The sequence below is a fragment of the Anabrus simplex genome, chromosome 11 (genome assembly GCF_040414725.1).
Source record: "Anabrus simplex isolate iqAnaSimp1 chromosome 11, ASM4041472v1, whole genome shotgun sequence".
Taxonomy (NCBI): Eukaryota; Metazoa; Arthropoda; class Insecta; order Orthoptera; family Tettigoniidae; genus Anabrus; species Anabrus simplex.
This window is the reverse complement of record NC_090275.1, coordinates 41,589,868-41,611,804: the sequence shown is the minus strand read 5'-3', so window position 1 is coordinate 41,611,804 and position 21,937 is coordinate 41,589,868. Positions and strand designations below refer to the sequence as shown.

Genomic DNA, 21,937 nt, shown 5'->3' with positions numbered 1-21,937 from the left:
CAGATTCAGTGTTTTCAACAGTATGTATCGTAAAGTCACTAAATTGGGTTTAAAAAGTTGCTAAATGAAATTGTATTGACTATGTTTGCAAGAGAATATATAAGCAGTAAATGGCTTAATAATTACAACATACATAATTAATATGGGAAAAGGTCTTCATCCTCAACTCCTGGCGCAGTTGCTGATGACCTAGAGGCCTAAGGATCCATTGTATTGCAGTTGGAATGTGAATATACAACTGAGGTTTCTATCTTACACAATACACTTCCAGTGAATTTATACGTATAATTGGTTTTCCTAACATTCATTCTTGACATGAATTTTAGAATTAAGAGTTCTGTATTGGCCGAAGGTTCCTTTGCGTGTGATGTTAAGTGAATAAAATGCTTTGTATTTCTTTTGTATTGAAATATTTCATCTGTTGTATATCGTTCAGATATAGTGTTCTTTTATATATGGTCTGAACTTTATGTATTTATCCATGATGTTGGCTGGTTGCATGGCTACTTACCGAATGCCAAATAAATTTAGAAAACTTAAAATAAAAAGTTATGTTGGAGTCTGTTACGTATTTTTGTTTTCACCAAATTCAAGTGACTAAAAATACATTCGTCCTCTGGGCTGGAACAAGGTAGAAAATGTACAATTACTGCAAATGTTGACTATTCTTCTTCTACTTCAAGTGCCATATCCGGTCTCCCAGATGTTATCAGCCTGGAGAAAGCATCCCTTTCTTAGCTGATCTGAATTAATACCAGCAGATATTTTTGTTCGGGAAAATCTCTGCCCAAAAATGAGTTTCATATATTTAACTGATGTTCTTATTTGATTTTTTGTTTATTGTTTATTTGTTTACTGGTCTCAGCACTGAGTTTACTGAAAGATCGGCAGCACAAACTTCAGGAAACCCAAACATTCGGGTGTTTTTATTCTCGTTTCAAATTTTCAGTGAATAGTTTTAAAAATACTGAAATAAAAGTAAAAAAAGCAATTGATATAAGAAAATAACAGTCAATAAATTGGTCGTCACAGTCCAATATTATCAAATGGTTGATAGCATATTTCCCTACCAAAACAAGAGAATTTCCCTTTTTCCCCTAGGTAATTAACCTACGCCAAATTTTACCGTAGCTAGTATTACAGCTAACCTTTTGATGTAAATATAAATATTATATTACATAAATCAAAAATAATATGAATGGTCCGATGTTAAAACCCCCTGTGGGTGGGAAAGTTAGAACACCCACGGTATTCCCCTGCCTGTAAGAGGTGACTAAAATGGGCCCCAGAGGCTCTGAATAAATAGACATATAGACAGATGTATTTATCGCCAACAAGTTCTTTGCCCAATTATAGATGATTCAATAAAACATATTGTACAACAAATTCACCTTAAATAAATAAATAAATGTGAATCTCCTTAAATAATTATTGTCATGATTAAAATACATCTAGAGACATTTACATACACATATGTATTTATTTATTTATTTATTTATTTTATTTATTTTATTTATTTTATTTATTTATTTATTTATTTGGTAAACCAAAACAGCGAGAAGCCGAATTACAGAGTTCCGCAGTGAAAAATATGTTTGGAATGGAGTAGCACAATGCAAACATAAAAAATAAGTGGAAGAACAATGAGGAAGAAACATCTAATGATAAAAATAGGGCATAAAATTAAAAACTAGCAAAATACTGTAGATACACAACAATCAAGAACAAAACATGAAGGCAAAAGAAACAACCAGAAAAATTAAAGATTGAATATAAAACGAAGAGAAGAACTTATAGCTAGGCACAGTAAGATAAATACAGATATAACACATAGTAACGGTATAGTACAGTTAAAAAAAACATTACATTATGTACAACAGAGGGCACAGCAATGGGAAGAGAAAAAAGGAATATGAATTAAATGAGCTACGTTAATGAAGAATCGATTAAATGAGGCATACGAAGAAGAAGAATCCAAGTTCCTGTCATAAGATAAAGAGTTAAGGAGGGTTGGTATGCGTATAAATAAAGTGATCAAAAGAGGGGCGGGAATACGGAATATGAAGGGGTGGATTATTCCTGGTTTTTCGAGTTGAAATATGTAGGAAAAAGAAGGATTGAGGTTCAGGAGAACGAAATAAACCGTTAACAGCGTTATATATTTTAAAGAGAGTACCGGTACCTTACATTCATGAGGTCGTTATGGCAAGTCTAATTTTAGACAGGGATGAATGAAAAAGGTCCACGGATTCACCCACCTCATTAAGAAACTTTAGTGCCCTCGGGAGCCATTAGTTTGCCCGAGCCACAGTTCTCAATTTAGGCATATGGAAAATATACCTTCATCTAGTATTGCGACAATAAACATGTAATGGAATCAACTCCAATAATGTTGAGCAGTCCACTCTGTTCGTCAGACACTTATAAAGAAAGAGGGCAGTGGCACATCTGGGCGCGAGTGCAATGTCCTCATACTCATAACCTCACAAAAAAGCCCGTAATCAGACGAAGAGAGAGCCCAAACTGTTGTAGCCGATCCATTTCATGAACCTTATTTGGACTCTTTCCAAGTTTTGTATTAAATACTGCTGAGTGGGTAGCCACACCTCGCAACAGTATTCTAACGATGGCCTGATTAGAGCGCAAAACAAAGTTATCAGAGTTCTAGGAGAAACAAATTCGGTGCAGATTCTTTTCAGAAAGCCAAGTAATTTAAACATTTTTCAAGAAATTTTGTCTAAATGTTTCTCGAAGGAAAGACCGTAACAGTTTCAAAGTGTTACACCAAGATCATTTATTTCATTCACACGAGCTATTTGAAAATCGCATAAATCGTAAGGATAATTTACTGGTTCCAAATTAGGTGAACATGTAATTGCGTTGCATTTTGAAGTATTCAAACCAAGAAGCCACTTTTGACACCAGTTACTTAAGAGGTTTAAGTCAGACTGTAGCAACTTACAGTCCAACTCACTATTTATCACCTTAAAGAACTTTAGACCGTCAGCATAGAAAAGGCAATTACTGTGTTGTATAAACGTTATCATTTATGAATATGACAAAGAAAAGAGGGTCCAGGGAAGAGCCTTGGGGGACACCGGAAGTAGAGTGGTACGGCTTTGACATCATACCATCGGATTTTACTACGCAAACCCTGCTAGCGAGATAGCTTCTAATCCACTCCAAAGCACTTCCTTCTATCCCGTATGCTGACAATTTAATGAATAGAGCATCATGTTGAACTGAACTTCGGAGCGTGAGTTGGCGACCACAGGGCCATGAGCTGAGTCCTGGCATTACTTCCACTTACTTGTGCCAGGCTCCTCCCTTGGTCAACTCTTCTTCTTTTCCGACCCCGACGGTATTAGAGCATTCGAGGCCTAGGGAGTCTTTCGTTTTCACACCCTTCGTGCCCCTTGTCTTTCTTTGGCCGATATCTCCATTTTCGAAGTGTCGGAATCTTCCCATTTTCTCTCCCTGATTAGTGTTACATCGAGGATGGCTGCCTAGTTGTACTTCCTCTTAAAACAATAATCACCACCACCACCACCACCACACTGAAGTAAAATACGTAAAATAACCGTGTATCAAGAAGACCGTCAAAAATGTTATTGTGGAGACACAACCTAATGGTTTAATTTTAATTTGTTAATTCCTGTGGCGCGGAGCCTGGCTGTTCGTTGAGTCTTCAACATTATAATTCATCCTAGGCCGCGGCCCATCCTCGCAGACACGTAGGGAGTCATCTCGAAAGACCTGCAGCAGGCCACTTCGCAGGCCACACGCCATTATCATCACTAGTCTTAAACACTGAATGTTCTTGTCGCAGCCTTGTCTCTATATGCTTAAGCATCACGAAATAGTATTGGTCTCAATCTTCAAAAGTCATGAAATATCGTCAATACTACACAAGTTGCCACTACACGAAATAATGTCAAGAAAAAACATGTCCCTACATTAAAAGGTGGGAAATTCAGTAATTTTTTCCTACGCCGAGGAAAATTTCCCTGTATCTGACAACATTGCGTCACACTTTTTACGAAGTATATAGAAAATTCAGTAGACACTTCAAAGGGTCTTTCTCCAATAGACATATTAAATACTCATGTTACCAATACTGTTAGGAATCTATTCTGTGACTTATCGGAGTAGATGATCAAGAATTAACACAGCGGCTCTAATATAGCTAGCATGATCGTGAATTACGTTAATAAAAGTTTCAATTCACTGGAAAAAAGAGAGATGGGGTCTAAAGGATGAAGGATGAAGACCTAGGAGGTTATGTTATAGTTTAATCCGAAGTACATGACACTGGCATCTATTGACACAGATAAGTGATGGAATTTTCATTCCTTGTCTATTACCTGTCTTGGTCTACACAGAGGTACCTTAATATCGCTATGGGTTTCCTACTGTGGTGACCCCTATGGCAGTAGTGACCAAGCATTTATTTCTCTGCTTGAAGATAGAGGGCTCTGCCTTTCGAATGTTGAGAATGGTGAGTTTCCTACAGTGCCGGATCGATACTATTTCTTATGTATAGCCAAAAACTGGAAGGCAATTCTTAACTAATTATTCAATCTTTCTGTTAATATTTTAATCTCGGTTCAGCATTCCTCTAAAAATTAGAAAACATTAACGAATACATGTCTACAGCTATAAAATAATCAGGAAATAATCAGAAGAAATGAAATTCACTTCTCACTTCTTTCATCGTCCGGTGTCAAATTCCTTAATTGATTGTTAGATCTTAATATTTCAGTCATGGTGCCTTATACAGATACACCTTTTCTTTCTTTTCTTTTTCTTTCTTTCTTTTACCCTCCAGGGTTAGTGTTTCCCTCAGACTCAACGCCACTTCTACCACCTCAAGGGCAGTGTCCTGGAGAGTGAGGCATTTGGTCGGGATTACAACTGGGTAGGAGGACCAGTACCTCATCCAGGCGGCCTCAAGTGCTATGTTGAGCAAGGGCCTTGTGGGGGATGGTAAGATGGGGGGGGGGATAGACAAGAAAGAGATAAGGAAGTGGCCGTGGCCTTAATTGAGGTACCATCTCGGCATTTACCTCGAGGAGAAGTGGGAAACCACGGAAATCCACTTCGAGGATCGCTGAGATGTCCCTCTACACAGCTGACCTCCCGAGGCTGAGTGGAGCCCATTCCAGTCCTCGTATCACGTTTCAAATTTCGTGGCAGAGCCTAGAATTGAACCCGGACCTCCGGTTGTTGGCAGCTAATGACACTAACCACTACACCACATAGGCGCACTACGCCTTAACTTACGACAAATAACTATATGGAAAAGCCAAAATACAGCCTGTAGTCCAGGAAAGAAATCGAAACTATCCCAAACAATCTACTTGTTTATCAAAAAATCAGGCGCTAAAAATTGAGCAAACAGAAGCTAACCAAAACCCATGAATATTAACCTCTTGCAAAACCCCTATTCCTTTGGAGCCTATAAGCCCCTGGGCTTTTCTGCGGGTTTATTGCGGTCCTTAAATTCAGGTTTGGTTTCTTCCACCTGGTATGTGATGATACTCCAAGGACTTTGTATGTTGTTTTTCGTCAACCTTGTTATTAAATTCCATTTTGAAAATGTAAGTTGAGAGTAGGAGAGATGTTGACTAAGTCAGTGGAAATTTGCAGGAGTGCGTCCTCTCCCCAACTCTCTTTAACATCTACTCTGAGGCGATTTTCTCCGATGCGCTAGCTGTGATGAAAGTCGGTATTCATATCAGTGGAGTGTATCTCAATAACTTAAGATACCGGTACGTAGCGATCGAACAGGGCTGGCAAATGCAGCACATCTCAGTACTTAACATTTTCTCGAGAAGTACTAGTCCGATTTTCAAAAACAATCACGGCGTTGAATTAACAATATTTGTAAGTTCAAGTATAGGTGTAGAAAACTGCGCAGTTCTATAAAAATAATCGTTAGTGCTGTTATTTCAGCAGAAACTGACATCCTGGAAAAATGTTGCAAATTCAATTGAGAAGGTTCGGAACAAAATCTGATAAATCCAGAAAAGCATTTATTAGACAAGGCACTAAACACTAATAAAATTTTGGCTGCTCAATTTTTTTTCTAGTTGCTTTACGTCGCACCGACACAGATAGGTCTTGTGGTGACGATGGGACAGGAAAGGGCTAGGAGTGGAAAGGAAACGGCCGTGGCCTTAATTAAGGTACAGCCCCAGCATTTGCCTGGTGTGAAAATGGGAAACCACGGAAAACCATTTTCAGGGCTGCCGACAGTGGGGTTCGAACGTACTATCTCCCGAATACTGGATACTGGCCGCACTTAAGCTACTGCAGCTATCGAGCTCGGTAAGTTATATTTTTAATATATATATACCAAACAGAGTAACAGGAAATCCTATGTCGATTCTTAATTAAAAATGAAAATCCACAGCCTGTTTCCAGCCATTCGACCGGGTGAAGAATGAAATTAATGAAGCCCCCATCTAGCGGCTAGGATAGGAATTGTGCCGGCTGCCGAAACCTGTCGCACTCCTCTGGGGCAGTGATTAATGACTGACAGATGAAATGAAATTATATTGAAGAGTGTTGCTGGAATGAAAGACGATGGGGAAAACCGGAGAACCCGCTACCACTTTGTCCAGCTCAAATCTCACATGGAGTGACCAGATTTGACCCAGCGGTGAGAAGCCGGCGCACTGCCGCCTGAGCCACGGAGGCTCTCGATAGTTAATTAAACATGAAGTATCCAATTTCATTACCCAGGTATTAAACTCAAGAATATGGAAATAGAAGAAGAATAATTGACTTTACGTCGCACCGACACATATAGTTCTTATGGCGACGATGGAGTAGGAAAGGCCTAGGAATGGAAAGGAAGCGGCTGTGGCCTTAATTCAAGTTCACAGCTGCGCGCCCCCAACCGCACGGCCAACTCGTCCGGTGAATATGGAGATATCTGGTTTTGAACGAATGCCTGGAGTTATCGGATTCTGATCATACGTCGACGGATATATTAATTGAAGTAGCTTTTATATATATAAGCATTTACTCTTGATAATAATAACATTATTAATAATAATAATAATAATAATAATAATAATAATAATAATAATATGGGCTTTACGTCCCACCAACTGTTTTTTACGGTTGTCTGAGACGCCCAGGTGCCGGAATGTAGTCCCGCAGGAGTTCTTTTACGTGCCAGTAAATCTACCGAAACAAGGCTGACGTATTTGAGCACCTTCAAATACCACCGAACCTGCCAAGTTGGGGTCAGAAGGCCATCGCCTCAACCGTCTGAGCCACTCAGCCCGGCATTTACTCTTGAGAATATCATTTAGTTTATTGCAAAACAAATGCAGTTGTATTAAATAAAAGATGAAATGTCATATTCCAAACAAACATACTGGTCACTCCATTTAATTTTTTTGTCATTTTCTTCAATGTTTTTATTATCCTGTACTTAAAAAAAACATCATTCGCCCAGTCCTTCCCAAGTTGCTTGATCATCAAACCCGTCAAGTGTATTTATTTTGAACGATTAGACCAGGGCCTCTCAAATGCTCAAAACCTCACGCGTGCATATCGAGGCGCAGAGACTCCGTGCACTGTGCATCGTTCCGACTCGACTCAACTCGGCTTGACTCGGATTGTGTAGTGCGCTGAGAGCGACGAAGCGTTCGGTGATAGACGGCTTGTTTATCAGTGAAATAGATAAGCGCAAGACAACAACATAATAATGGAGCAACCTGTTTCAAATAAAGCAAAGACTTCTGAAAGTCCATTTCAATCGAACTGGGAACTTTCGGATTTCTTTGTCAGTCGTGACGATAAAGCCAAATGCTTAATCCGTGGGACAATAATCATGTGGTAAGTGAATCAAAAAGATATATTTTTCCAATACAAAGGCTTTGCTCTAATTGTACGAGAATTTTTCGAAGGAAGATTTTCCTAAGCTGCATCGAGAAGCAGCTAATATTATTTATATGTTTGGTTCCACATGCATATGTGAAAGGTATTTTTTCCTGCTTTGACTTGTACGAAAACTAGATTGCGTGTGAGTAGGCCTATTTCTGATTGTAATTTAAAGACGGCTCTCAAATTGTTGTCAGCCGGTCCCTTGTTGCAGGCTTAACTGGTATCATTGCAAAGATAAAGGAAAAGAGGAGCTAGAGAAGATAAATTGTCTGCTCAAACCAAATTGAAAGAAGAGTGTTTTAACACCGGTAACGTTGTCCCATACAACAGTATCACCGCTCACCGCACATAAACATTTCGCAGTGAGGGGAGGATCAGCGGGGAAGGTGCAGAAGGCGGAGACAGGCCGAACGGGTAAGACAGGTGTAGGGGAAGTGGAGTGGGGGTTTGCACTCGGATCAACCTAGTGAAGTCGTCTCCTGCACCTTGCGCCCGTGCACTGCACGGCGCATGCATCCTGAGAGGCCCTGGATTAGACTATGTAATGCCTTCAAAGATTGTGGATGATTTCTACCCCCCCCCCCTTAAAAATACAAAACCACTTCCACTCCTGAATAAACTCATTCCTACAAAATATTTTACTTTAATAATGTTTCTGTTTGTCTTCTCTGTCCTTTTCGCTTATATATATATATATATACAGGGTGTTAGGTGTATACGTGCAGATATTAAGCTAGTCGGCAAAGAAAAAGACATATCACAATATATGCTATGTACTTTTTACCTTGTCCTATTAGTTTGCCCATAACTGAGCCAAACATTTCAGGACCTAATGTGTTTTGAACGGCCGCAGCAGGTTATGCCGGTTACGTCATTCTGTCCACGCGTAGTGGAAGTACAGTAGCAGAATATAGGGCTTGTTGAACCTGTTTCTTATCGCAGGCCAACGCATGTTGTTGTGCACTTCCCCTAAAGGCTTGGCAAGTAGGAGAGGATGGCTCACGTGCCAGCCACTTGCTGTACTTGAAAACCGGTCTAGGGTACTCTGTATGAAATGTACACAGAATCGTTACAGTGACCTCGAAGATACGTACCAGCACATACATGCGAATCAAGTATTGTGTAGGTGTGTGTGATTCATAAGACGTCAATGGCAATACTCAGTGATCCAAGCTGACAAAATGAAAGGAAATAGTTAATACGTAAATGAAAAATGAGCGCAACATTTCGGTGCTGTTATTGCGACAGGCTACGATGAATTTCTGACAATAGACAATGCGAGTTGTCTATGCTTATTCATAAACTTTTCAGGTCAATGAAATGACGGTGGACACTGAAAGAAAAGGCTGTAAGTATTCAGTCATATTGTTATTAATGAGACAGATTTCAAAAACCGTAGTTGTAACCATGCGTGAACATTGCTCGAAGGAAAAATAGCTACTGTGGATTTTTTTGCTAGTTGCTTTACGTCGCACCGACACAGATAGGTCTTATGGCGACGATGGGACAGGAAAGGGCTAGGAGTGGGAAGGAAGCGGCCGTGGCCTTAATTAAGGTACAGCCCCAGCATTTGACTGGTGTGAAAATGGGAAACCATGGAAAACCATCTTCACGGCCGCCGACATTGGGGTTCGAATCTGCTATCTCCCGATACTGGATACTGGCCGCACTTAAGCGACTGCAGCTATCGAGCTCGGTCTACTGTGGAATTGCCGCCGGGCATTTCTAATAGAAGGCTTATTCTTCTTTTTCCTAATCTGTTTACCCTCCAGGGTAGGTTTACCCTCGGACTCAGCGAGGGATCCCACCTCTACCGCCTCAAGGGCAGTGACCGGGAGCGTGAGACATTGGGTCGGGGGATACAACTGGGGAGAATGACCAGTACCTCGCCCAGGCGGCCTCACCTTCTATGCTGAACAGGGGCCTTGCGGGGGAATGGGGAGATTGGAAGGGATATACAAGGAAGAGGGAAGGAAGCGGCCGTGGCCTTCATGACGTTACAGCCCTAGCATTTGCCTGGTGTAAACATGGCAAACCACGGAAAACCATCTTTAGGGCTGCCAACAGAGGGGTTCGAACCCACTATACCCCACTCATGAGCTGTGGAACATCTCCATTCAATAGGACAAGGCGATTTCCAGCACCGCTTCTAATTAACATCTGGATGGGTGTAGTTGGAGGTCGGTTACATCTTTTTATTAATGTAGAGGCAGTACGTTACTGGAGCTTTCAGAGGATGTGTCGCTTCGACTACGCCGAACCACGTGGATTTTACACGATGGTGCAGACATTTCCTCAACGGTAGACAGGACGATGTGGAACTATCAATTGGCCAGCCCTTATTCCAGTGGATTGTTATGTCTGGCGGGACATGAAACACAAAGTATACTGAACTGAAGTAACCACTTCGGATGACCTCTGTAAACATAATTTTTCGGCACCAGAGGATATTCTAAACAACACAGGTTCCTTGTCTCGAATGCGTCGCAACTGCATTCGGAGAAGTGAAGCCTGCAGAGAAGCCCAGGGTGGTCACTGTGAACAATTGCTACGAGTTTCGCTTTGGTATGTCAGATGTTACGCCATTTCTGCCCCGTAATGACTTGGGAGTACAGTACAGTATCGATATAGTATTTTGAGTCCCGATAGTTCGATATTCTCATAAATCCGAGCAGTGAAATTGAAGTACCGGTAACAAAAATTATAAATCGAGAGTTTCAGTGCGCGAGTGACTTGTACGTGCCGAAAGCTGAACACAACACAGGGAAGACGTGCTTGTTAAAACTCTAGACATTGACCTTGAACGCATTTTGGCAGTTCCTCAATTCTACCCTGCATGTGGTTTTGGTTTTTTACGTGTGTTCGAGCAATTTATATTTTGTTTCTTATTCACTACGAGTTAAAACAAAAGGCTCTTTTAAGGGCCGATGACCTTAAAACAGCAATCATCATCATCATCACCATCATCATCATTAACACGTATAAAAATTCAATAAAATGCTTGTGTTATATTCATCACTACTGAAATAGGAAAAAATTCAATCAAATTAGTTATTTCATTCCCAGACCTCGTGGAGGAGTGGGTGGGCCTTCAGCTATGCGTGTAGCTCATGGGCCATGTAGTAAGAAAGTAGAGTTGTGAGGATGAAATAATTCAAGTTGGACGTATGTCTTGTACATACAATAAATTGAATTGAATACGTTAGTAAATATGCTTGTTGTTTAAAGGGGCCTAACATCGAGGTCATCGGCCCTGTTAGTAAATACCTGACCGCGCAGAGAGATAACCGCAGCAACAACACGGACCCAAGAGGAGGTCCGCAGAGCACCCCACCCAGGACAGAGGTCCCCCCAAACACCCCGTTTATTGAGTAAATTTTCATGGTACGATGTTGACATAGTACAGTGTTGACATACATACATACATTGGTAAATAAACAAACAAACAGAGAGAAGTGGTTGGCCTTGAACTTGCTGGGCCGATTGAGACGCGTTCTTAGTCCAGTTATGTGAACAAAACAAGCACTGAGGTCATTGACCATGCTACACTCTTAAAGGCTACAGAGCAGATTAAAGGTGATGTATCACAAGGTCAAACTTAAACATGTAACAGAACGTAAGATGTAATTGTGACACATGAGAAACGAAACGCAATCCGGGCTGGGAAAACAAACACAGACCTTGCAGCACTGTCTTGAAGCACAGACAGAAACATAGATGTACCGGCACACGACACAAAAGGTGAATTAAAGACGGAAAAAGTATTGTGTCACGTGAAGCTAAAGAGAAGTTATAAATAAACGAAATAAACTAAATCTAAATAATAAAAATAACAATAATATTAATAACAAAATATCAAATATGAATAAGAAGTATACGACTTAAAAGGAGAGTAAAAAGAGGAATAAGACGAAAATATGAACAGGTGAATAATAATAATAATAATAATAATAATAATAATAATAATAATAATAATAATACTCAGACGAGGAAAAGAGTAATAAGAAGTAGTTCAATATGAGTAGTAGCAATAATAATAAGACTGAATAATAATAATAATAATAATAATAATAATAATAATAATAATAATAGTAATAGTAATAATACCGGTAATGTTATTTGCTTTATGTCCCACTAACTACTCGTACTGTTTCTGGAGGCGCTGTAGCCTAATTTAGTCCCACAGGAGTTCTTTTTACGTGCCAGTAAATCTACCGACACCTTCGAATACCACCGGATTGACCCAAGATCGAGCCTGCTAAGTTGGAACCAAGAAACCAGTGCTTTAACCGTCTGAGCAACTCAGACTGGCCACTTTTATTTTGATAAATTTATTAAGCACTGCAAAGGAAGCAGTACGTTATACTTTATTTTACCATTACACATATGCTTTTCGTTTGTAAGCACGAAATAATAATGTAATTTTTTACGTCCTAATAATTACTTTGACAGATTTTGGAGACGCCGAGGCGCCGGAATGTTGTACCGCAGGACTTTTTTTAATGCAAGTAAATCTACAGACACGAAACTGGCGTATTTCAGCACCTTCAAATACCCCCGAATTGAGCCTCCATCGAACCTGCCAAGATGGGATCAGAATACCAGCGAACTATCGTCCGAGGTACTCAGCCCGGCATTAGAGCTTGGAATACGTTGGTCGTGCGGTTAGGGGCGCGAAATTGTGAACTTTCATTGGGGAGATACTGGGTTCGAACTCCACTGTCGACAGCCCTGAAGATGGTTCTCCGTGGTTTCCCATTTTCACATCAGGAAAATGCTGGAGCTGAACCTTTATTAAGGCCACGAACGCTTCCTTCTCACTTCTACACCTTTTCTCTCCCATCGTCACCATAAGACCTATCTGTGTCGGTGCGACGTAAAGCCAATTTTGAAAATCATCATATTTAGGACATTATACAACTGTCGAGATCCATAGTTATAAACGATGAGAAGTATTTTCTGGGCAGACATTATTGGCGAGTAGTCAATAAAAATAATAATAATAATAATAATAATAATAATAATGATGATGGTATTTGCGTTACGTTTACGGTTTTCGGAGACGATGAGGTCTCGCAGGGGTTCTATTTACGTGTCACTAAATCGACCGGCACGAGTGTGACGTATTTGAGCACATTCAAATACCACCGGACTGGGCCAGGTTCGAACCTGCGAGGTTGGAGTAAAAAGGCCAGCACCTCAACCGTCTGAGCCATACAGCCCGGCAGGAAGCACGAAATGTAGGTACGTACACCGGTAGCAGCCTTCAGCTGCTATCGTACTTCAGTTGCTCGTAAACATAAAACCAGTTTGGCAAGTGTTGTATGTCCGGCGCTCCCTTTCTCGCTCCGCCAGCCAGCTGAACGCGCGCCTGTGTATCATTCTGCTAGCTTCGACGCGCAGCCCTCAGTGCGCGTGCCTGACCATCGAGTGTACTATAAATAGGAGCTCCCTGCCTGCTTACTCGCCCACTTGCCCCGGTGTCCAGCTCCAGAATACACCCTACGTCGAGCACGGAGGCTACTCCTCTTGAAAATGTGCTTCGACCAGGTGGACTGAATTTCTGGCAGTACGAGGTTTCACCTCTGGTCACCGCTCCCTTACCTGTTTCCGCTGCCTATGTTCCGTAATTCTTTTACAAGCCATTTTCATTCCCTAATATATGCAAGCTCCCTTAGTTTCGCTAGGTGGAATTTCTTCAATCAATTGAACTTGCTTTTTAGGAATTCAGGCACTTCAACAAACAAGGACTCTCATGAACATTTATGTTAGTGTGCCAGATAGTTCTCGACTATCAACGTGTCAATTCACAAAGACTATCTTTTCAAGATAGAAGTGTATATAAAGACTGCAAACCTGTACATATTGTATAAAGACAGACTTTTCTCAAGATTCAATATTCCTTTTTGCTTCAAAATAAATTTCAGTTATTTGTGTAAATATCATAAAGTGAAGCAATAAAAGTTGTGTTCTGTAAACTTCAACCTTGGTTACAACACAACTCTATGGCGACGAGGTAAAAACGCAACAACCTACAATTCTTCGACCCCAGTTGCCAACTCTATAGCGACGAGGTATACACGAAACCAACACTACAATTCAACGGGCCCAGTTGTCAACTCTACGGCGACGTGCTAAACCACAACGACACTCCAACCAGTTCTGACACACAGCTTACCTTACTCTTTCTTGCACGCATCTCGCAATGGCTACTGCGGAACAACTAGCTACGGTTTTCCAAGCCTTACAGCAGCAACAACAACAATTTATGCAACAACAACAGGCAGCATTAATTCAGGCTATTCAAGCTATTTCTGTATCTACACAGCCATCAGCTATTCCTCCGTTCTCTGCTTTTGATCCGGCTAAGGAAGAATGGTCAGTTTATTTAGCCCGCTTGCAACAGCATTTCATCTGCCATTCTGTCACAGATGATCAACGCCGCCGCGCACTATTTCTTAGTTCGGTTGGCAATGCTACGTGTGAATTACTACGTAAATTAAGTCCAGAAGAACACTTATCTGAGGTACCCTTCACGCAGCTCTTGGCCCGTCTCACGGAACACTATGCCAAAGCTCCTCACATAGTGGCTGCTCGCTATAAATTTTTTCAGAGCAGAAAGCAACCCCATCAGACACATACTGAATGGATAACTGAATTGCGTGGTCTAGCTAAATCCTGCCAGTTCATCTGCTCCAAGGACGGTTGTGGTTCATCCTACACTGATTCTCTCATTCGGGACATGATAATTTTACATACTCCTGAAGACAAAATACGTTTTGACGCTGTCAAGCAGAGTAACCCTTCTTTAGAAGACGTCCAGCGTATTGCTACGGTCTATGAGCTTACTACCAAGACTGCCGCAGCCATAGCTTCTCCACACGAAGTTGCCCAAGTCTCGCCTCAGGCCCGCAAGTCCTCTGCTACAATGAACCGTACGGATAAGGCGCTCTCCACCAAGCATTCTCGCCAGGTTCCCTCTAGTAATGCTACACGGACGCCCAATTCTAAAAGCACCTCGAAACTCCTGCCTTCCTGCCGAGGTTGTTTCAAGCATCATGAACGTCGTGACTGTCGTTTTTTCAAAGCTACTTGTGAACGATGTCATAAACTTGGACACATTCAGACTGTCTGTCAAAGTTCGCCCCGCCCTGCTAAGACTACTGCAGCGCGCCGGAAGCATATACAGCCCCGCCAAGACATGGAAGTTGATCAGATCAATCTTATTCTTCCCACAAAGGATTCTCACAAAATCATCATTCCTCTCTCATTCTCTGATCGATCTGTCGATTTTCAATTAGACACTGGATCACCTGTCTCTATTATTAACCTGACTACCTACCACGACTTAGGTTCACCTTCATGCTCTCCAGCTGACATCCAGCTCGTGACATTTAACAAGAAGAAAATTGACATCAAAGGTCAAATTAAGCTTCAGGCTAGTTATAAAGGAATTCAGAAGGCTCTTCCTCTTCTCGTAGTTAACAACTACACTGCATCAAACATTATGGGCATGGATCTATTTAACTTATTTGGTTTCCAGATACATGACAACGTTAACGTCGTATCTACATTGCATCCTACTTCTGACGTTACCGCTCTCCTAGCGCAGTTTCCTGAAGTCTTCGACTCTCAGCTCGGAACAGCAAAAGACTATACAGCTCACATACAGCTGAAATCCGGAGCTAAGCCTCGCTTCCTCAAAGCCCGTCCAGTACCCCTAGCACTTCAAGACCAGGTCACGAAAGAATTAGAAAGATGGATACAAACTGGAATTGTAGTACCAGTTACTTCTAGTCAATGGGCTACTCCACTCGTGATAATCAAGAAACCTGATGGTAATGTTCGACTTTGTGGCGATTTTCGATCTACAGTCAACGCACAACTCGACACCGATATTTTTCCTATTCCACGTCCAGAAGACTTATTCCGTCGTCTCTCTGGTGGACAATTCTTCTCTCGAGTTGATCTTAAAGAAGCATATCTCCAGCTACTTTTAGACGAAGAATCTAAGAAATTTCTCACACTCAACACTCCTCTAGGACTGCTCCAGCTCCAGCGGCTCCCCTTTGGTGTTTCATCCTCAGCGGCTATTTTTCAGCGCTATTTGGCTCAACTCACCGCCTCCATTCCCGGTTGTGCTAACTACCTGGATGATATTATTGTTACTGGAAAAGATCATCAGGAACATCTAACCAATCTCCGCCTTCTTCTCCAGAAATTGAAAGACAATGGCCTACGAGCGAATCTAGCTAAATGTACCTTCTTTCAGCCTCAAGTTCACTACCTCGGACATATACTTGATAAGAATGGAATTCGTCCTAGTATGCAGAATGTCTCCGCGATAGTAAACATGCCAGCACCTCAGAACCTCAAGCAGCTTCAGTCCTTCATAGGCAAAGCGAACTATTATAATAAGTTCATTCCACGCTTCGCTACAGTGGCAGCTCCATTAAACGCTCTACGTAAAAAAGGTGTTAAGTTTCAGTGGACTCCGCAATGCCAACAGGCATGGAAAACAATCAACAACGCCTTAATTCAAGCTATACAACTCACTCATTTTCAGCCCGACAAGATCATCACGCTAGCTACTGACGCTTCAGACTATGGTGTCGGTGCCGTTCTCTCCCAGAAGGATCGTCATGGACAAGAACGCCCCATCGCCTTCGCTTCGAAAACACTTAATGACCATCAACGTCGATACTCACAGATAGAGAAAGAAGCTCTAGCCATCATCTTTGGTATTCGCCGTTTCAATGAATATCTTTATGGCAACCATTTCCTGATCATTACCGATCATAAGCCTCTCGTACACTTATTCCATCCTGGTAATAAGATCCCAGAGAATTCCCTCAGAAAGCTTCAAAGATGGTCCATGTTCCTTTCTGATTATTCCTATCAGATTGTATATCGAGCCACATCCCAGCATTGTAATGCTGATGCCCTCTCCCGCTTACCCGTTGGTCCTGATACTGCCTTCGATTCTCAAGAATCTGAATGTCTTCAGTTGGACATAGAACTTGAAGATACTGTATCCAGTTTTCCTATTGATGCTACCTGCATAGCTAAAGCTACAGATAACGACAGTACACTTGCTACTGTACGTACTTACATCCGCAACGGTTGGCCTCTTCAGAGCACACTTCCTGCCCACCTGGCACCTTATCATCGTATGCAGCATCGTCTCACGACTCGTGCCGGAGTTGTACTACTAGAAGCAGGCACCATCTTCCGAGTGGTTATCCCACTTAGCCTACAGAAACAAGTTCTCGAATTATTACACCAAAGCCATTGGGGTATCTCTAGAACAAAGCAACTCGCCCGTCAACACTGCTACTGGCCCGGTATTGATGCCGCCATCGAAAAGCTAATACGTCATTGTGAGCAATGTCAAACGAATCAGAACGCCCCGTCTTCTGATCTTGCTTCATGGCCTCCTGCTACTACTCCATGGGAACGAGTTCACATCGATTTCGCAGGTCCTTTCCTCAATTCCATGTGGTTAATAGTCATCGATTCACTGTCAAACTTTCCATATGTCGTGGATATGCATTCGACTACTACAACCGAAGCTACCATTCGTGCTCTCCAGAAAATCTTTACTACAGAAGGTTTACCACAAGTACTCATTTCAGACAACGGACCTCAATTTACAGCTACTGCTTTTCAGAACTTTTGTACACATAATGGCATTCGTCATATCCTAGCACCACCTTTTCACCCTCAATCTAATGGTGAAGCTGAACGCTTCGTACAAACATTTAAAAGAAGTATGAAGAAAGCTGTCTCTTCAGGCTTAACTAAAGACCAAGCCTTGCTCCAACTCTTAAACAACTACAGAACTCTACCCGGCGCTGATAATATCACTCCTGCACAGAAGCTCCATGGACGACCTCACAGAACTTTACTTTCTCTGTTACAGCCTCTTCCGGCCCAGCATAAGACCTCACCAACGAAGTTCTCCCTCAACGACAAGGTCTACACCAGGACATTCAAATCCAATCCACTCTGGATACCTGGAGTCATCTGCAGATCTTTGGGTCATCGTCTATACGAGATACAGACTACGGAGAAACGTATCTGCCGCCATCAAGATCAGATACGTCTGCGCTACCGCCCCTGTCCAGCTATTGATGCTATTGCTAAACCTGATAAATCTATTGCTGAACGCGCTTTAGATCATTTAATAACAATGGGTTCCTTTCAGGACGAGACAGCGCCTCTCCGCCCAGTTCCAGCTCCGGACAATACAACCGAGACACCAGCAGCTCCGCCCCAGCATCGCAGTCGCCGCCAGCGCCGCCGCCGTTTCACGCCGTACCGGCGTATTTAGGAGGGGAGGGTGTTGTATGTCCGGCGCTCCCTTTCTCGCTCCGCCAGCCAGCTGAACGCGCGCCTGTGTATCATTCTGCTAGCTTCGACGCGCAGCCCTCAGTGCGCGTGCCTGACCATCGAGTGTACTATAAATAGGAGCTCCCTGCCTGCTTACTCGCCCACTTGCCCCGGTGTCCAGCTCCAGAATACACCCTACGTCGAGCACGGAGGCTACTCCTCTTGAAAATGTGCTTCGACCAGGTGGACTGAATTTCTGGCAGTACGAGGTTTCACCTCTGGTCACCGCTCCCTTACCTGTTTCCGCTGCCTATGTTCCGTAATTCTTTTACAAGCCATTTTCATTCCCTAATATATGCAAGCTCCCTTAGTTTCGCTAGGTGGAATTTCTTCAATCAATTGAACTTGCTTTTTAGGAATTCAGGCACTTCAACAAACAAGGACTCTCATGAACATTTATGTTAGTGTGCCAGATAGTTCTCGACTATCAACGTGTCAATTCACAAAGACTATCTTTTCAAGATAGAAGTGTATATAAAGACTGCAAACCTGTACATATTGTATAAAGACAGACTTTTCTCAAGATTCAATATTCCTTTTTGCTTCAAAATAAATTTCAGTTATTTGTGTAAATATCATAAAGTGAAGCAATAAAAGTTGTGTTCTGTAAACTTCAACCTTGGTTACAACAGCAAGTATATTACGTAACATCTCGTTACAGTAGTACATTTGCTCTGAAACATAAACAGAAACCGGTTTGGCACGGGTGGCGCGTGACTTGCCTGTTATCAACGGAAAGCTATTCATTCGCAGAACAAGGCATACTACCTATTCTAAAAACATCGTACCCCTTTGCTTTCGAAAATAACTTCCGCTGATTACTAAAAGTTTGATATATAGTGGTTCGTGACATCGTTCTCTATTGCTACAAGAAATATCTGCACGTATACACCTAACACCCTGTATATATATATATATATATACTTTGACGTCTACAATACCATGCACGTTTCTGTACGACGATTTAATGTTCCGCAATACATGCCTTCTTTTCTAATGTAAACACAGTGCCATAGTCTTTGTGTAAAATTAAGCAATGTCCTAAATTGTGCCGAAAGTTGAAGGGATAAAGGGCCCAGAAAGGTTTCAAATTGTGAGTCTTGGATAGCTGTATCAAACTTTTTTTTTTAAACGCCGGGCTGAATGGCTCAGACGGTTGAGGCGCTGGCTTTCTGACCCCACCTTGGCAGGTTCGATCTTGGCTCAGTCCGGTGGTATTTGAAGGTGCTGGGAGTGGGCCTTAATTAATGTACAGCCCCAGCATTTGCCTGGTGTGAAAATGGGAAACCACGGAAAACCATCTTCAGGGCTTCCGATAGTGGGGTTCGAACCTACTATCTCCCGAATACTGGATACTGGTCACACTTAAGCGACTGCAGCTATCAAGCTCGGTGGTCTAAGAATGAAGGAAGCGGCCGTGGCCTTAATTGATGATGATGATGATGATGATGACGCCTAACATCGAGGTCATCGGCCCCTAATGGTACGAAATGAAATGACAAACAAAAAGTTCAAAATCATCCACTAACCAAAATAAAAAATGCCATGAAGAATGAATGGATGGACATGAACCCAAAAAAACCAGTGGATCCGACTCAAAAAAGATCATAAATAATAGTATTACTGACCACGTATAAAGCACAATTCTGAATCGAGGATGCTTGATGTCTAAAGGGGTCAAAATCGAGGTCAATGGCCACACAGAATGGTACTTATCGCTAGTAAAGTAGAACCATGGTATTTGTCATGTTGGGGTACTAAAAAAAAGTAGCGAAGATTCACGGTGTTCCACACATGATGGTACTACTCACAAGTATTGTACGTCGTACAGGTAACGCAGACCTATGGTGTTTCTCACACAGTGGCACCGCTCATAGCCAACGCAAACCGATGAGGTTCCTCACCTAGGTGTACTAGTCACGGGTGCCGGTATTCCCGTGGTGTTCCTCACATAGTGGGTACTAATCACAGGCAACGCAGACCCACTCTGTCGCTCATATAGTGGTACAACTTACAAGCAACGCCCAGACCCGCGGTGTTGCTCACATGGGTACGACTCACGGGTAATGGAAACCCACAGGGGAACCACTCTCTGTTGCTACTAATCACAAACCTATTTCGTACCAAATATAGTGGTACTACTCGCAAGTAAAGGCGACCTGTGGTGTTCCCCGCGTGATGGTACTAATCGAAAGTAGTTTCATGGTTCTAAGACAATCATCCCTTGGTCGCCTCTTTTAGTCGCCTCTCACGACAGGCAGGCAGGGGATACCGTGGGTGTATTTTTCATCTGCGTCCCTCACCCACAGGGGGTAGAGAAAGAGAAAAAAGGAGAAAGAAGGGATCCGTCACTTCGAAAAATGAAGTAACGGGCGAAGAAAGGCAAGGGCCACGAAGGGCGTGAAAATGAAAGATTCCCTAGGCCTCGAATGCTCTAATACCGTCGGGGTCGGAAAAGAACAAGAGTTGACCAAGAGAGGTCGGACAGGATAGACGAAAGTGAGCAGCCTGGCACAAGTAAGTGGAAGCAATGCCAAGACTCAGCTAAGGGCCCCGTGGTCGCCAATCCACACTCCCAAGTTGAGAGCCCCTTGGGCGCCTTTTATTCGCCTCTTACGACAGGCAGGGGATACCGCGGGTGTATTCTACATGTGCGTGGTGAAAATGAAAATGAAAAACCACGGAAAACCATCGTCAGAGCTGCCGACAGTGGGGTTCGAATCCACAATCTCCCGGATGCGAGCTCACAGCCGCGTGCCCCTAACCGCCACGGCCAACTCGCCCGGTAAAATTTAGGAACAAATAAAGAATATATTCTCATATTTTATTATATTTTATTTTTAACATTTGGAGCTCATATCCCTAGGACGTTTTCACCATTGTGTTGCTCCCCTGAAAGTCTAGAACTGTGTATTTTTTTGTGGTATCATATATGTGTTTAACCCATAACTCCTCCCTGAAACACGATAACTCGGGTGCTGTCAAAGTGGATATACCGGTTTTTGTACCGACGCTCCTTAATTATTAGCCCCTTGATATAATTACTCAAAACGAAACCAGAATGTCGATATCTTGAACGTTTCACGAGTTATTTGAGGCGAACATCGTAGTTGAATGAGCCTGTCTATCCGGTATTAAGGTCCTATAAAAGAAATACGGCAAACCTCAATAGTTATTCTCATTTTGCTGTGCGGGCCTTGGAACTATACGCGTGATGAGTTTGACATAGCCTGCTTGCCTTTAGAACATTGTATCCACCAATACTACAGTCAGACTAACAGAATACTATGCAGTTGCATTAAAAAGCAGGTCTACTCACCTTCTCAAGAAGAGCAGTCACTGTCAAGTCCACGTCGTGACTAAAGGTTGTACCATGAACCTGTTTGAGCGAGGAGAGTGGACGTGACGTCACAACTTGCAGGAGGCTAAGTATCGAGTCTATCTCATTTATTAAACAGACAACGAATATCCAGCTAACGAAGCATGAGCACGTTATGCAATGTTGATAATAGTAGGCCCTGTAATGATGTGTGTCATTTGTTCTGCACGATTGAAATCGAAGTAGGCTACACCTATGCACATCGGCCCTTTTATTTCTTATTTTCCTTTTCTGTCTATTTTAATGACGCACCGACACTGATAG

General features: G+C 42.3%; 1 protein-coding gene across 1 annotated transcript in view; it reads right to left on the bottom strand.

Moving 5' to 3' along the window:
• Positions 1–21,641, bottom strand: part of LOC136883051 (xanthine dehydrogenase/oxidase) — a 149,813-nt gene extending 128,172 nt beyond the window's left edge. Inside the window, exon 1 of the mRNA XM_067155193.2 lies at positions 21,614–21,641. The gene's annotated coding sequence lies outside the window, so the exon portion shown is untranslated. The remainder of the gene's footprint in view (positions 1–21,613) is intronic.
• Positions 21,642–21,937: the final 296 nt, after the last annotated feature.